This window comes from Halichoerus grypus, chromosome 1 (assembly GCF_964656455.1).
Source record: "Halichoerus grypus chromosome 1, mHalGry1.hap1.1, whole genome shotgun sequence".
In the NCBI taxonomy this organism is placed as follows: domain Eukaryota; kingdom Metazoa; phylum Chordata; class Mammalia; order Carnivora; family Phocidae; genus Halichoerus; species Halichoerus grypus.
In genome coordinates, this window is record NC_135712.1 from 67,581,849 (window position 1) to 67,597,202 (window position 15,354).

A 15,354-nucleotide genomic window follows, 5' to 3' on the forward strand; every position below is an offset into this window, starting at 1 on the left:
CTTGAGCTTCTTTCTTGAAATTCCCTCCAAATAGTGTGTTTAGAACTGGATGGCCAGAAATGGAAGACATCTATCACAGGGAATATGAGCAATAAACACATATGGCCCCCACAGGAGGGAGGAAAAAGAAATATGAGTAGTTAAGATCTGTGGAATTCACGGGGCCATGTTTTTACTGGGGACAAGACATTGTGCACAGTCATTGAATTGAAAGGCAGCCAGGCTTTTTCTTCCTCCTGCCTTGTAGTGTACCATTCTCTCTCTCTCTCTTTTTTAAAAAAAATTAATTCCAGTGTAGTTAACATACAGTGTTATATTAGTTTCAGGTGTACAAAACAGTAATTCAACAATTCTATGCATTACTCACTGCTCATCATGGTAAGTGTAGTCTTAATCCCCATCACCTACTTCACCCACCTCCCCCACCTCCCCCCTGGTAACCATGAGTTTGTTCTCTATAGAAGAGTCTATTTTTTGGTTTGTCTCTTTTTTTCCCCCTTAGTTCTTATATTTTGTTTCTTAAATTCCTCATATGAGTGAAATCATATGATATTTTTCTCTGACTGACTTATTTCAGTTAGCTCCATCCATGTTCTTGCAAGTGGCAACATTTAGTTCTTTTTTATGGTTGAGTAATATTCCATCACACACACACACCCCACATCTTCTTTATCCATAGTAATGCTGCAATACACATAGGGCTGCATATATCTTTTCGAATTAGTGTTTTCATATTCTTGGGTAAATACCCAGCAGCAGAATTACTGGATCATATGGTATTTCTATTTTTAATTTTTTTGAGGAACCTCCATACTGTTTTCCACAGTGGTGGCTTTCGCACCAACTTGCATTCACACCAACAGTGCACAAGGGTTCCTTTTTCTCCACATCCTTGCCAACACTTGTTTCTTGTGTTACTGATTTTAGCCATTCTGACAGATGTGAGGTGATACCTCATTGTGGTTTTGATTTGCATTTCCCTGATGATTAGTGATGTTGAGAATCTTTTCTTGTGTCTGTTGGTCAGCTGTATGTCTTCTTTGGAGAAATGTCTGTGCATGTCTTCTGCCCATTTTTTAATTGGATTTTTTTGTGTGTTGAATTGTATAAGTTCTTTACATATTTTAGGTACTAACCCTTTATCAGATACGTCATTTGCAAATATCTTCTCCCATTCAATAAGTTGCCTTTTAGTTGATTGTTTCTTTTGCTATGCAGAAGCTTTTTATTTTGATGTAGTCCCAATAGTTTATTATTGCTTTTGTTTCCCTTGCCTTAGGAGACATATCTAGAAAAATGTTGCTAGGGCTGATAGAGAAATTACTGCCTGTGCTCTCTTCTTGGGTTTTTATGGTTTCAGGTACTTAATTCATTTTGAATTTATTTTCATGTGTGGTGTAAGAAAGTGGTCCAGTTTCATTTTGCTGGAAGCCGTCCAGTTTACCCACCACCATTTTGAAGAGACTGTCTTTTTCCCATTGCATATTCTTGCCCCCTTTGTCAAAGATCAATTGACCATAACATTGTGGGTTTATTTCTGGGCTTTTTATTCTATTCTATTCATTGATCTATGTGTCTATTTTTGTGCCAGTATCCTACTGTTTTGATTATGGCACATTTGTAATATAACTTGAAATCTGGAATTGTGATACCTCTAGCTTTGTTTTTTTTTCTTTTTTGAGATTGCTTTGGCTCTTCACAGTATTTTGTGGTTTTATACAAGTTTTAGGATATTTTTTCCAGTTCTATGAAAAATGCTGTTGGTACTTTGATAGGGATTGCATTAAATCTGTAGATTGTTTTGGGAAGTATAGCCATTTTAACAATATTTGTTCTTCTAATCTATGAGCACAGAATGTCTTTCCATTTCTTTGTGTCATCTTAAATTTCTTTCATCAGTATTTTATAGTTTTCAGAGTACAGGACTTTTACCTCCTTGGTTGTATTTATTTCTAGGTATTTTCTTATTTTTGGTGCAATTGTAAATGGGATTGTTTTCTTAATTTTGCTTTTTGCTGCTTCCTTATTAGTGTATAGAAATGCAATGGCTTCTGTACTTTGATTTTGTATCCTGCAACTTTACTGAATTCATTTACCAGTTCTAGCAGTTTTTTGGTGGAATCTTTAAGGTTTTCTATATATAGTATCATGTCATCTGCAAAGAGTGGACGTTTTACTTCTTCCTTACCGATCTGGAGGCCTTTAATTTCTTTTTGTTGTCTGATTGCTGTAGCTAAGACTTTTGGTAATATGTTGAATAAAAGTGTTGAGCATTTTTGCATCTATGTTTATCAGAGATATTGGCCTGTAGTTCTCTCTTTTGGTAGCATCTTTATCTGCTTTTCATATCAGGGCAATGCTGGCCTCATAGAATGAATTTGGCTGCTTTCCTTCTTCCATTTTTTGGAATAGTTTGAGAAGAATGGGGATTAACTCTTTTTAAAATATTTTGTGCAATTCACCTGTCAAGCCATCGGGTCCTGGACTTTTGTTTGTTGGGTATTTTTTGATTATTGATTCAATTTCATTGCTGGTAATTCAGTTTTTGGAGGCTTATATGTTTCTAGGAATTTATGCATTTTTTTTGGATGAGTTTGGTTAAAGGTTTATCAATTTTGTTGATCTTTTCGAAGAACCAGCTCCTGGTTTCATTGATCTGTTCTGTAGTTTTTTTAGTTTCTATTTTGTTTATTTCTGCTCTAATCTTTATTATTTCCTTCCTTCTGCTGGTTTGGGGTTTTGTTTGTTCTTTTTCTAGTTCCTTTAGGTGTAAGGTTAGGTTTTTATTTGGGATTTTTCTTGCTTCTTGAGGTAGGCCTGTATTGCTATAAACTTCCCTCTTAGAACCACTTTTGCTGCATCCCAAAGATTTTAGACGATTGTGTTTTCATTTTAATTTGTCTCCATGTATTTTTTTATTTCCTCTTTTATTTCTTGGTTGACCCATTCATTGTTTAGTAGCATGATATTTAATCTCCATGTATTTGTGATCTTTCCAGATTTTTTTCCTTGAAGTTAATTTCTAGTTTCATAGTGTTGTGATCAGAAAAGACGCATGATATGACTGCAGTCTTTTTGATTTTGTTGAGACTTGTTTTGTGGCCTAATATGTGATCTATTCTGGAAAATGTTCCATGTGCACTTGCAAAGAATGTATTCTGCTCTTTTAGGATGGAATGTTCTGAATATATCTGTTAAGTCCATCTGGTCCAGTGTGTCATTCAAAGACACTGTTTTCTTGCTGATTTTCTGTTTGGGTGATCTATCCATTGTGTGTAAGTGGGGGTGTTAAACTCCCCTCCTAATATTGTATTACTATTGATTACTTCCTTTTTGTTATTAGCTGCTTTATGTACTTGGGTGCTCCTATGTTGGGTGCCTAAATAGTTACTATCGTTATATCTTCTTGTTGGATTGTTTTCTTTGTGATTATATAATGTCCTTTTTTGTCTCTTGTTACAGTCTTTGTATTAAAGTGTATTTTGCCTGATATAAGTATTGCTACTCCAGCTTTCTTTTCATTCCCTTTGCATAATAATGCTTTTCCATCCCTTCACTTTCAGTTCTCATGTGTCTTTAGGTCTCAAATGAGACTCTCGTAAGCAGCATATGAATGGGTCTTGCTTTTTTTAATCCATTCCATCACCTTATGTCTTTTGATTGGAGCTTTTAGTCCATTTACAGTCAAAGTAATTATTGATAGGTGTGTACTTAATTGTCATTTGTTATTTGGTTTTTGGTTGTTTTTATAGTTCTTCTCTGTTTTTTTCTTCTCTTGCTCTCTTCTCTCATGGCTTGCTGGCTTTCTTTAGTGATATACTTGGATTCCTTTCTCTTTTTTTTTTGTTTTGTTTTGTTTTGTTTGTTTGTTTGTATATTGTTAGTTTTCGTTTAGTCGTTACCGTTAGGTTGATGTATAACTTCTTATGTATATAGCAGTCTATATTAATTTGATGGTCACTTAAGTTTGAACCCATGCTAAAAGCACTAAATTTTTACTCCTCTCCCCTCCATGTTTTAGGTATATTGTGTCATACTGTACCTCCTTTTATTTTGTGAATCCCTTGACTGATTTTATAGGTATACTTAATTTTACTTCTTTTATGCTTCCTACTTTTTTTACTCCTTCTTATGGTCTTTCCTTTCTATTCGGAAAGTCCAATTTAACATTGCTTATAGGGCTGGTTTAGTGGTCATGAATTTAACTTTTGTTTGTCTGAGAAACTCTTTATCTCTCCTTCTGTTCTGAATGATAGCTTTGCTGGGTAGAGCATCCTTGGATGCAAGGTGTTTTTTTCTTTCAGCTCTTTGTATATATCATGTGACTCCCTTTTGTCCTGTGAAGTTTCTGCTGAAAAATCAGCTGATAACCTTGTGGGGTTTCCCTTGTATGTAACTGTCTTCTTTTGCTTTTAAAATTCTCTATCACTATTTTTTTGCTACTTTAATCACTGTCTGTCTTGGTGTGGACCTTCTTGGGTTGATTTTGTTGGGGGCTCTCTGTACCTCCTGGATCTGGATTTCTGTTTCCTTCCCCCAGATTCCAGTTTCAGGAAGTTTTCAGCTATTATTTTTTCAAATAAACTTTCTTCCCCCTTTTCTCTCTCTCTTCTCCTTCTGGGATCCCTATAATGCGAATGTTATTATACCTGGGGGTGTCACTTAGTTCCCTAAGTCTATTTCATTTTTTATTATTATTTTTTCTCTCTCCTGTTCAACTTGACTGCTTTGCATTACTCTGTCCTCCAGATTGCTGATCTGTTCTTCTGCTTCCTCTAGTCTACTATCTATCCTGTCTAGTGTATTTTTAATATCAATTATTGAGTTCTTCATCTCTGATTTGTTCTTTATGTTTTCTCTTTGTTGAGGGTCTCACTGAGGTCCTCCACTCTTTTCTTAAGTCCAGTGAATATCTTGATGACCATTACTTTAAAATCTCTATCACACATATTACTTATCTCCATTTTGTTTAGCTCTCTTGCCGTGACTTTTTTCCTCTTCTTTCATTTGGGACATATTCCTCTGTATCCTCTTTTTTTTCTAACTCTGTTTCTCTGTGTTAGGAAAGTCAGCTATGTTTCCTGCACTTGAAAGTAGTGGCCTTGTGAAGAAGAGGTCCTGTAGTACCCTGCAGTGCAATGTCCCGTGTTCACCAGAACCTGGAGCTTCAGGGGTGTCTCCTATGTGTGTTGTGTGCACCCTACTGTTGTGGCTGAGCTTTTGCCTTCAGTTCCGTCCTCAGTGATGGCTCTCTTTGCCTGTTTTAGGCAGGATTTGGTCCCTGTGTTGTTAGTGGGCCAATATAGGGCTGCCTTGGGCTTGAATTGAATCAGAGCATGTAAAAAAAAAGAAAAAGAAGAATCAGATCATGTGTTTGCCAGAGATGTGGTAGCCAGGAACTGCAGGGTGCCTTCTCTTTGTTGTCCCTTGAGAAACTTTCTTTGGTGGGCTGGGCCTGTAATCAGACCAGATGTCTTCTTTCAGCTCACTGCTGGGGCTGTAGTCAAACTTGTCTGTGTGGTTATCTGCCCCTGTCCCTGGGGCAGGAGTCACATTGGAGTGGTGCTGGCTCTTATCAGGGCTGCTTGCACAATGCTGGGCTTGTGGCACTGTTTTGGATGGGTTCCTGCCAAGGGCATATTGGAGGGGGCAGGTCCGCAGGAGAATGCCAGGGCTGGGTGTCTGTGCAGTGTGAGCAAGGTTTGTTGGGAGAGGGATCCTGGAGCTGAGGCCTGGTGAGAGGGGGTCTGTCCACAGAGAATATGGGGGCAGGGGCACTGTTAGCCAGTTAGGTGGAGAGTGTTGGCACTGTGTTGGTTCCTGCAGGTGTCCATGTGTCTAGGCTGGGGGTTGGTGGGGGGAAATGGTACCCAACAGCTCTTTTGTTCCTGGAGAAGTCTCCTAAGGATCTCTGCCCCTCCAGCACATGCTCTGAGATTAATAAATAAGTCTCCTCCTGGAATACCTCAGGCATTTTTCAAACTGCTCTTTCTCTGCTCTATCTCCTTGGGACTGTTTGTTATGCTGTCTCTTTAAGGATGGGGACTCAGTTTCCTACAGCTCTCCAGGGTCTCCCAGAGACCAGCCTGTTGATTTTTATAGTTCTAAGCGTTAAGCTGATTGTAAGAACTTGCGAAATTAGGCCCCTCTGATTTTCAAAGCCAAATGTTATGGGAAGTTGTCTTCCCCATGCAGTTTCTCCATGCCTGGGGTGCTTGGTATGAGGGTCTGTTTCTTTTCCCTCTCCAGATGGCTGCATCCCTCCCTTCCATGGATACTCCCAAGGGTTTTTTTAGCTCCTGACCATGTCTCCATCCTTCCTACCCTCTTCAGTGTGACCTCTTCTCTACATTTAGCTGTGGGGAGTATGTTCTGTCAGTCTTTGGGTCATTTTCTGGGTTACTTACACTGATGTTGGTGTTACCTCATTGTATCCATGGGTCAAGGTGAGCTAGGATTTTCCTACTCCATCATCTTACCTAGTGTCTTAATTTTAAAAAAATATTAATAGCATCCTGTCTTTGTGCCTTGGATATAATATTTTCTTGTATTTTTTGAAGATATTAATTACTGTTTTTTTCTCTTCCTGTATAGTCTTTATTTTTTTTAAGTCCTTTTTAATGTTTGTTGTCCTGTCTTTTGTGTTAGAGACTTACCTCAAATGGTTGATGGTATTTGGTTGTTTGTCTGTATTTAAGAGTAAGGTACTAAAAACAAGTTTGTGTCTAGGTGGGGCCTGTTTAATGTGGGCCTTCCTGTAAAGTGCTTCGTCACTAGAATGACCTTAGAATGATCAGACAAGTCCATGATATGCGGAATTCAGTAGGATATAATTTTAATGTCTATAGCAGTGTGGCCCTACCAGAAAGAAAACATTTTGGGATTCTGCCAAATCGAGAAAGGTTTCAATACCCTGAAGACTCCTCAGGATTCAAAATACTGGCTATGAGTATCCATATAGGTAGATGGGAAAGATTTAGATATCTAAGGAGAAGTAAAGAATGTAAAACCACTGAAGTCATGAAAGAAGTAAGCTATCATCTTTTAGGTTGTGCAGACTTTCAGAAATAAAGGAACATTTAGGACTTAAGCCCCAAAACTGGATTTTAGAGTTGGAAACATAGTGACTACAGAAAGGGACTTAACTTGATCATCAGTCACAAGAAATATCACCAGGGTATCTTATAGTTCCAGGCTTATGCCCCAGTGAAGTCTGGTTAAAAAGCATACTCAGTCAGCTGAGAAGATAGTATTCCCCTCAACTGGGCTTTGTTCAGGGCTGTAAGCCTGGTTCATATCCACAAATCAGTCAATGTGATACACCATATTAATAAAATGCAGGGTAAAAATCATAATCATTTCAATGGACGTAGAAAAAACATGTAATGAAATTCAACTTCCATTTATGATAACTCAGTGAAGTGGGTATAGGAGAAGTTACTGCAATATAATAAAGGCCAAATATGACAAGCCCACAGCTAAAATCATTCTCAACAGTGAAAAGCTGAAAGCTTTTTCTGTAAGATTGAGAACAAGACAAGGATGCCCACTCTTTCCACTTGTATTCAACATAGTATTGGAAGTTCTTGTCAGAGCAATTAGGCAAGAAAAAGAAATAAAATTCAATAAATGGTGTTGGGAAAACTGGACTGCCACAGACAAAGAATGAAATTAGACCACTGTCTTACACAACACACAAAAATTAACTCAAAATGGAGTAAGGACTATTAAACATAAGACCTGAAACCATAAAACTAGAAAAAAAACATAGGCTGTAAGCTCCTTGACATAGGTATTACCAAAACAATGATTTTTTTGAATCTGACATCAAAACAAAAGCAAAAAATAAATAAATGGGTTTACATTAAACTAAAGAGCTTGTGCTCCGCCAAGGAAAACATCAACTAAATAAAAAGACAATCTACCGAATGAGAGAAAATATTTGCAAATCATATATCTGGTAAGGGGTTGATATCCAAAAAATATAAAGAACTCATATAACTCAATAGCAAAAATCCAAATAATCTGATTAGAAAATGGGCAGAAAATCTGAATAGACATTTTTCCAAAAAAGACATACAGATAGCCAATACGTACATGAAAAGAAGCTCAACATTATTAATCATCAGGTAAATGCAAAGCAAAACCATAGTGAGATTTCACCTCATACCTGTTAGAATGGCTGCTATGAAAAAGACAAGAAATAAGTGTTGGGAAGGATATGAAGAAAAGGGAACCCTTGTGTACTATTGGCGGAATGGAAACTGGTGCAGCCACTATGGAAAAATTTTTTGAGGTTCCTCAAAAAATTTAAACTATATGATTCAGCAATTCCAATTCTGGGTATTTATCTGAAGAAAATAAAAACACTAACTTGAGAAGATCTATGCACACTATGTTCATTGCAGCACTATTTATGAGAGCCAAGCTGTGAAAACAACCGAAGTGTCCACTGATGAATGAATAGATGAAGAAATTATTTTGTAGATAAATAACAGAATATTATTCCGTCATAAAAATGAATGAATTCTTGCTATTTGCAACAAGTGGATAGACCTCAAGGGCATTATGCTAAGTGAAATAAGTCAGACGGAGAAAGACAAATACTGTATGATTTCTCTTATATGTGGAATCTTGAAGGAAAAAAAAAAAAATCTATGAGGAATCAACCTCATAGATACAGAGAACAGAGTGGTGGTTGCCAGAGTTGAAGGTGGGGAATGGGGGAAATGGGTAAAGGAGGTCAGAGGTTTAAAAAAAAAAAGTGAGTATTACATCTTGGTAAATTTATAAATCTACCAAATCAGATCTGGAAACTGAATTTAATAGTTTAAGGAAGAACTAGGTTTTAAAATTTGCCACATTAATAGGTCAAATATTAATTAAAAAACAAACAGAATGGGGTGCCTGGTTGATTCAGTTGGTAGAGCATGCACCTCTTGATCTTGGGTCCGTGAGTTCAGGCCCCACATTGGGCATAGAGCTTACTTAAAAAACAAAACCAAAAAACCCAGAATGGTTTCCAAGTAATCTTTCTTTGTGCACAAAAATCACCCTCAATCATAATATACCAACACTGATAATTTGATGAAAATTGGGATGTTTTATTGAGAAATTCCTGCATGACAGCATGTGTGGGTTATTTCTCTGTGCTGTCCAATTTTTCAAGAAAAATGCTCCAAGCTCTTGCCTGTGCGGGAGTACCCTGCCGCAGGGCTGGCTTCAAAGGTGCACATTTGTGCAGTCACGCAGGGCCCCGCACTCACAGGACCTCATACTTGTTTTACTGCCCTGCTGTCACTGTCTTGAAATTCTTAATCCTTTTTTTTTTAGACAAAGGCCCCACATTTTCATTTTGCACTGGGCCCTGCAAATTACGTAGCTGCTCCTGCTTGGCAGTCAGAGTTCTGGCAGCCACACAGGGAAGAGGGCTGGAGTCTGAGGTTTAGTGTGTAGCTTTTCCCTGAGCCCTGTGTTTTCCGAGTTGCTTCACTTCCATCTCAGTTGGGCCTGTTGTCCACCAGTCCATGGCCTCTCTAGTCTAACTTCAGAAGATCCCCTTTCCTGCCAGGGTTGGGAAAGGGACTGTCAGAGGGCCATATGGGTTAGAGGAGGAGATGGGAGACAGTTGGTCTAATCCCTCTACTTTTGCCTAGTTCTGTGGTAGGACTCAGCTTGCTCTTTGAGTCTTTCTCTCCTGCACCCACTTGCAGAGTGGAAAAAGAACAAAATTAGTTACCAGTTAGTCTATCCCCCAATTTTGTCAACACTCAAGTCTGCCATATCACCTCTCTCTTTTTTTGCCCATGTGGGTTCACATCTTTGTCCTTTTACTTTCATGTTAGTGAGGTTTTGGAAGACAGGAAACAAATGCCAAGTGTTCAATCTGCCATGTATGGCCACTAGTCTGCATTCAGTTTCCATAGAAACAACTATTTTTCCCTTTATCACTCAATTTTTGTTGGCTTATATAATAATTAAATTATGTAATTACAGTTACAACTGGAATAAATAAGTTTAAGAACAAACCCAGTTGACTACACTTAGAATTATGTGGGCATCAGTTAATTTATTTTACAGAGGAATGAAAATTGTGGTTAAGTTGGGCAAGTTGGATTAAATGGAAATTAGTTAACTGAGCTTTTATTTTAAATAAATGAATGTAAGACATCCATTTAAGAAGGCTCATTATTGAAAGTCTAAACAATTTGGCTTCTTGGACAACCAGTGTGAAAAAGCTTATGTCTTTAAAACTGCTGGAGCGAGCAAATGCCTTTCTAAGACCAGGCTCTTTTCTGCACTTTATGGGTATTACGAATGTGTTCAGACCGACTTCCTGGACTCTGGACCTTGGTCTGTCCTAATTCCTACCTATTCCATCCCACCTCTGTCTTGATCTCCTAGTTGGATTTTTGACCTGCTTTGACCTAAATGACCTTGGTTGGCATCTGTGAGTTGATACCTTACATTCCCTTTAAGGATCCCCTTCATAAGTACCTGGTTCCTCCAGTGTCTAACCTTTTAGGGATTCTTCAGGGCAAAGTTGACCTGCCTCCTATTGCTTCCCTTCTCTACAGGAAGTCAGGTTTCAGCTTCTGTGCTGTAAGTCAGTTACCCATTCATTTCTTTACTTTCTGTCTTCCAAAATCTGGTATTTTTCATCTGTCTTCTCCCATATTTGTCTTTGAAGGGCTTACGGCTTTAAAAAAAATCATTCCTTTACTCTCAGTTTAGCATGGGTTCCAAAGAGAGCAGAGTGACTGCTTATTTTCGGTAGGTCCTGTTTAGCCTCCACTCCTGCCATGGTGGCTTCCCATTTTCTAAGCCCTTGGTATTCTGCTTCTCCAGAAAATAGGACCCTTCCTTTTGAGCTTTCCAGACAATTTTAAAAAAAGATACCTACCCAGCTACTTCCTGGGACTGCCTAGCAGAGCACTCTTTGTCCTGTGGTTAATATGTAGTCAGGAACAAGTCAATGTGAATTAGCTTTTGTAAATATTAGTTAAAAATTAGGAATTTATCCATCTCTTCTGAGTTGTCCAATTTGTTGGCATATAGACTTTCATAATATTCTGTTATAATTGTTTGTATTTCTGGTGTTGGTTGTTATTTCTCCTCTTTCATTAGTAATTTGTTTATTTGGGTTCTCTCTATTTTATTATTATTATTTTTTGAATCCACTGTTTTTTTTTTTAAGATTTTTATTTATTTGACAGAGAGAGACACAGCGAGAGCAGGAACACCAGCAGGGGGAGTGGGAGAGGGAGAAGCAGGCTTCCCACCAAGCAGGGAGCCCGATGCGGGGCTCGATGCCAGGACCCCAGGATCATGACCTGAGCGGAAGGCAGACGCTTAATGACTGAGCCACCGAGGCGCCCCCTCTCTTTTTTTAAATGAATCTTGCTAGATGTTTATCAATTTCATTGATCTTTTCAAAGAACCAGCTCCTGGTTTCATTGATCTGCTCTATTGTTTTTGGTTTTTTTTTAGTTTTTATGTCATTTTTTTCCTATGTTATTTATTTCTGCTCTAAGCTTTATTATTTCCTTTCTTCTGCTGGTTTTGGGTTTTGTTTGCTTCTTCTTTTTCTAGCTCCTTTAGGTGTAAAGTTAGGTTGTTTATTTGATATTTTTCTTCTTGAGGTAGGCCTGCGTTGCTACAAACTTTCCTCTTAGAACCACTTTTGCTGCATCCCAAAGATTTTGGACTGTTGTGTTTTCATTTCCATTGTTTTCATGTAATTTTTTATTTCTTTTTTGATTTTTTGGTTGATCCATTCATTGTTTAATACCATGTTATTTAACCTCCATGTATTTATGCTCTTTATGGATTTTTTCTTGTGGTTGATTTCTAGTTTCATAGTGTTGTGGTCTGAAAAGATGCATGGAATGACTTCAACTTTTTTGATTTTGTTGAGACTTGTTTTGTGGCCTAATATGTGATCTATTCTGGAGAATGTTCTGTGTGCACTTGAAAAGAACGTGTATTCTGCTGTTTTAGGATGGAATGTTCTGAATATGTCTGTTAAATCCATCTGGTCCAGTGTGTCATTCAAAGCCACTATTTTCTTGTTGATTTTCTGTTTGGATGATCTGTCCATCGATTTAAGTGGGGTGTTAAAGTCCCCCATTATTATATTAGTAATGACTATTTCTCTTATGTTTGTTATTAACTGTTTTGTGTATTTGGGTGCCCCTATCTTGGGTGCTTAAATATTTACAAATATTATATCCTCTCGTTAGATTGTCCCCTTTATTATTATGTAGTATCCGTCCTAGAAGGAAGCATTGGCGAGGATGTGGAGAGAAAGGAACCCTCCTGAACTGTTGGTGGGAATGCAAACTGGTGTAGCCACTGTGGAAAATAGTACGGAGATTCCTTAAGGAATTAAAAATAGAACTACCCTGTAGTCCAGGAATTGCAGTACTGGGTATTTACCCCCAAATACAAAAACACTAATTCAAAAGGATACATGCACCTCTGTGTATTGTAGCATTATTTACAATGGCCAAACTATGGAAGCAGCCCAAGTGTCCATCGACAGATGAATGAATAAAGAAGATATTTTATACAAACACACACACACACACACAATGGAATATTATTCAGCCATAAAAAGAATGAAATCTTGCCATTTGCAACAACATGGAGAGAGCTAGAGAGTATAATACTAAGTGAAATAAGTCAGAGAAAGACAAATACCATATGATGTCACTCATATGTAGAATTTAAGAAAAAAAACAAATGAGCAAAGGAGGAAAAAAAGAACAAGACTCTTAACCATAGAGAACAAACTGAGGGGAAGTGGATGGGGGGATAAAAAACACAGGGGATAGAGATTAAAGAGTATACTTACCATGACAAAAAAAATCAAATGACAAAAAAAAATCAAATGAGCTATTGTAGGAGTGCTCTATAAACTGGAAGGTGCCACCAAAAATAAAAATTATTATTACATCAAAAAAAAAAAAGAAAGTGAAGTTAAGATTTTTTTGGTAATTATGAGTCTGTGTGTATATCCATAACATACTCCTCAATTAGTAAATCAGATTGTAGTTATTTTGCCACATGCTCCCCTCCCAACTGTACGTGTGTATAGAGCTGTTGGTCTTCACAATGTTTTTTTCATAGGAGTTAATGTTAATTAAATGGCAAATAGATCAAAGATAAAAAACATTAGGGAACTCTTTGGGATAAAGGTATAGTGCAATTAAAGCCAAGCTAAGTCTGAGAAATTGCAAAATAGACTCATAAGGTCAGATGAGCTTTTCTCTTGTGACTATAAAGAGGAGAATAGCAGTTGGGAGTTAAAACTTTCCCTTAGAACAAGTGGGCAGTTGTAGCATTTCCTAAACTCACAGCAATTATTTTTTGTACAATTGCATGGGCACTTTCAGATTCAAAGATCCTTTTCTGGGAGGTGGGTGAACTTAAATAGTTCTTTTCATCTTTCATTAGTATATAACTTTTTTACATATGTATTTTGTTTCTGCAGGAGTATAATCACTTCCTTGAGAGTAGAGGATGTTTCCGACACATCTTAGCATCTTATGCCAGAATAGGGGCTTACCGTCAGGATCAGGTAATGTGCATGAGCTCATTTAATTTATTTATTTATTTTATTTTTTTCAGGGTGTCCGGGTGGCTCAGTCAGTTAAGCATCTGACTCTTGATTTCAGTTCAGGTCTTGACTCTTGATTTCAGCTCGGGTCTTGATCTCAGGGTCGGAGTTCAAGCCCTGCATTGGGCTCCACACCGGTCATGGAGCCTACTTTAAAAAAAATCATCTATTTTTAGTTTTGAGAGAGCGTGAGCACGTGTGTGCATGCGTGGGGGTGGGGAGAGGCAGAGAGAGAATCCTAAGCAGGCTCCATGCCCAGCACCCAGCTGACACGGGGCTTGATCTCATGACCCTGAGATCATGACCTGAGCTGAAATAAAGAATCAGATGCTTAGGAGCGCCTGGGTGGCTCAGTCGGTTAAGCGTCTGCCTTCGGCTCAGGTCATGATCCCAGAGTCCTGGGATCGAGCCCGGCATGGAGCCCCACATCGAGCCCTGCAGCGGGCTCCACATCGGGCTCCCTGCTCAGTGGGGAGTCTGTTTCTGCCTCTCTCTCCAGCTTGTACTCTCTCAAATAAATAAATAAAATCTTTTAAAAAATCACACAGGCCTGTACCCCTGAAACAAATAATACATTATATTTTTAATAAAAAAAAATCAGATGCTTAACTGGGCCACCCAGACATCCTGAGCTCATTTAATTTTTATAACAACTATGAGGGGGGAGCTATGACTCTAATTTTACAGATGAGGAAACTGAAGCACAAGGGACACAGCTCCAGTAAGAGGTACAGCTGAAACTGATTCCCCTTGACTGATGAAGCAGGTTCGCTAAATCCTACCCTCGTATCCGGCAGCATTTGTCTTCAATGAACAGGTTGGGTGCTTCCTGGACAGAGATCTGGGATTCATGGACCTTTCAGAGTAGGTTGCATGACTACTTGCTAATGAATGTTTGACGAATTTGGCCTGAGGCTTTCACTTTAACATAGCATCTGGAATAAAGTTGTGGAGGAGTCCTATAGCTCCACCTGTCTCTTAACTATTGGAGGCTACTTATGTCTGCCCAAAAGAAGCTAGTAAGTGGGAATGACCAAATTGACAGGTTAATTTATAATTTTCTTCTTCCTAAGTTATCTCCAACTAGAAGGACTGTAGTCCCAGAATCTAATAATGTGAGGATTTATGGTACACTTCCATGCGGTCACCACTGGGGCGACTGTCTCTGACATGAAGCCCTCCCTGAAGAATGTCAGCATTTGGAACATGGCAAGGCCTGCGGGCTAAGATTTCAAACAAGCAACAGTTAGAAATTTAAGGTTGTCTCCAAACACTGTAGGTCTCCTGGGCATTTCCAGTTCCAGTGATCAAAGCCACTGAAGATAAATGATTGTAACTGTCACAGTGGCCCCTCCCACCACCCTTTTGTGTCACTGTCAAGGAAATCCTGCCCTAGTGACTCTCTCCTCTGCATCTATCTCGGATGGCCCCATTGGATGCTCCCCTAACTCAGGTAGCTCCAGGTTCCAAAAACACTCGAGATTGTTGTCCTGGCTGGTTGTTTCTTTCCTTTTTTTTTTTTTTTTTAAAGATTTTATTTATTTATTTGACAGAGAGAGACACAGTGAGAGAGGGAACACAAGCAGGGGGAGTGGGAGAGGGAGAAGCAGGCTTCCCACCAAGCAGGGAGCCCGATGTGGGGCTTGATCCCAGGACCCTGGGATCATGACCCGAGCGGAAGGCAGACGCTCAATGACTGAGCCACCCAGGCTCCCCATGGCTGGTTGTTTCAC

At 38.6% G+C, this 15,354-nt stretch overlaps 1 long non-coding RNA gene across 2 annotated transcripts in view; it reads left to right on the forward strand.

Moving 5' to 3' along the window:
* LOC118547842 (uncharacterized) overlaps positions 1-15,354 on the forward strand; it is a 28,010-nt gene that overhangs the window by 9,118 nt on the left and 3,538 nt on the right. For both annotated transcript variants that reach the window (XR_013445598.1, XR_013445600.1), the window contains exon 2: positions 13,496-13,582. This is a non-coding gene — a long non-coding RNA (uncharacterized LOC118547842). The remainder of the gene's footprint in view (positions 1-13,495; positions 13,583-15,354) is intronic.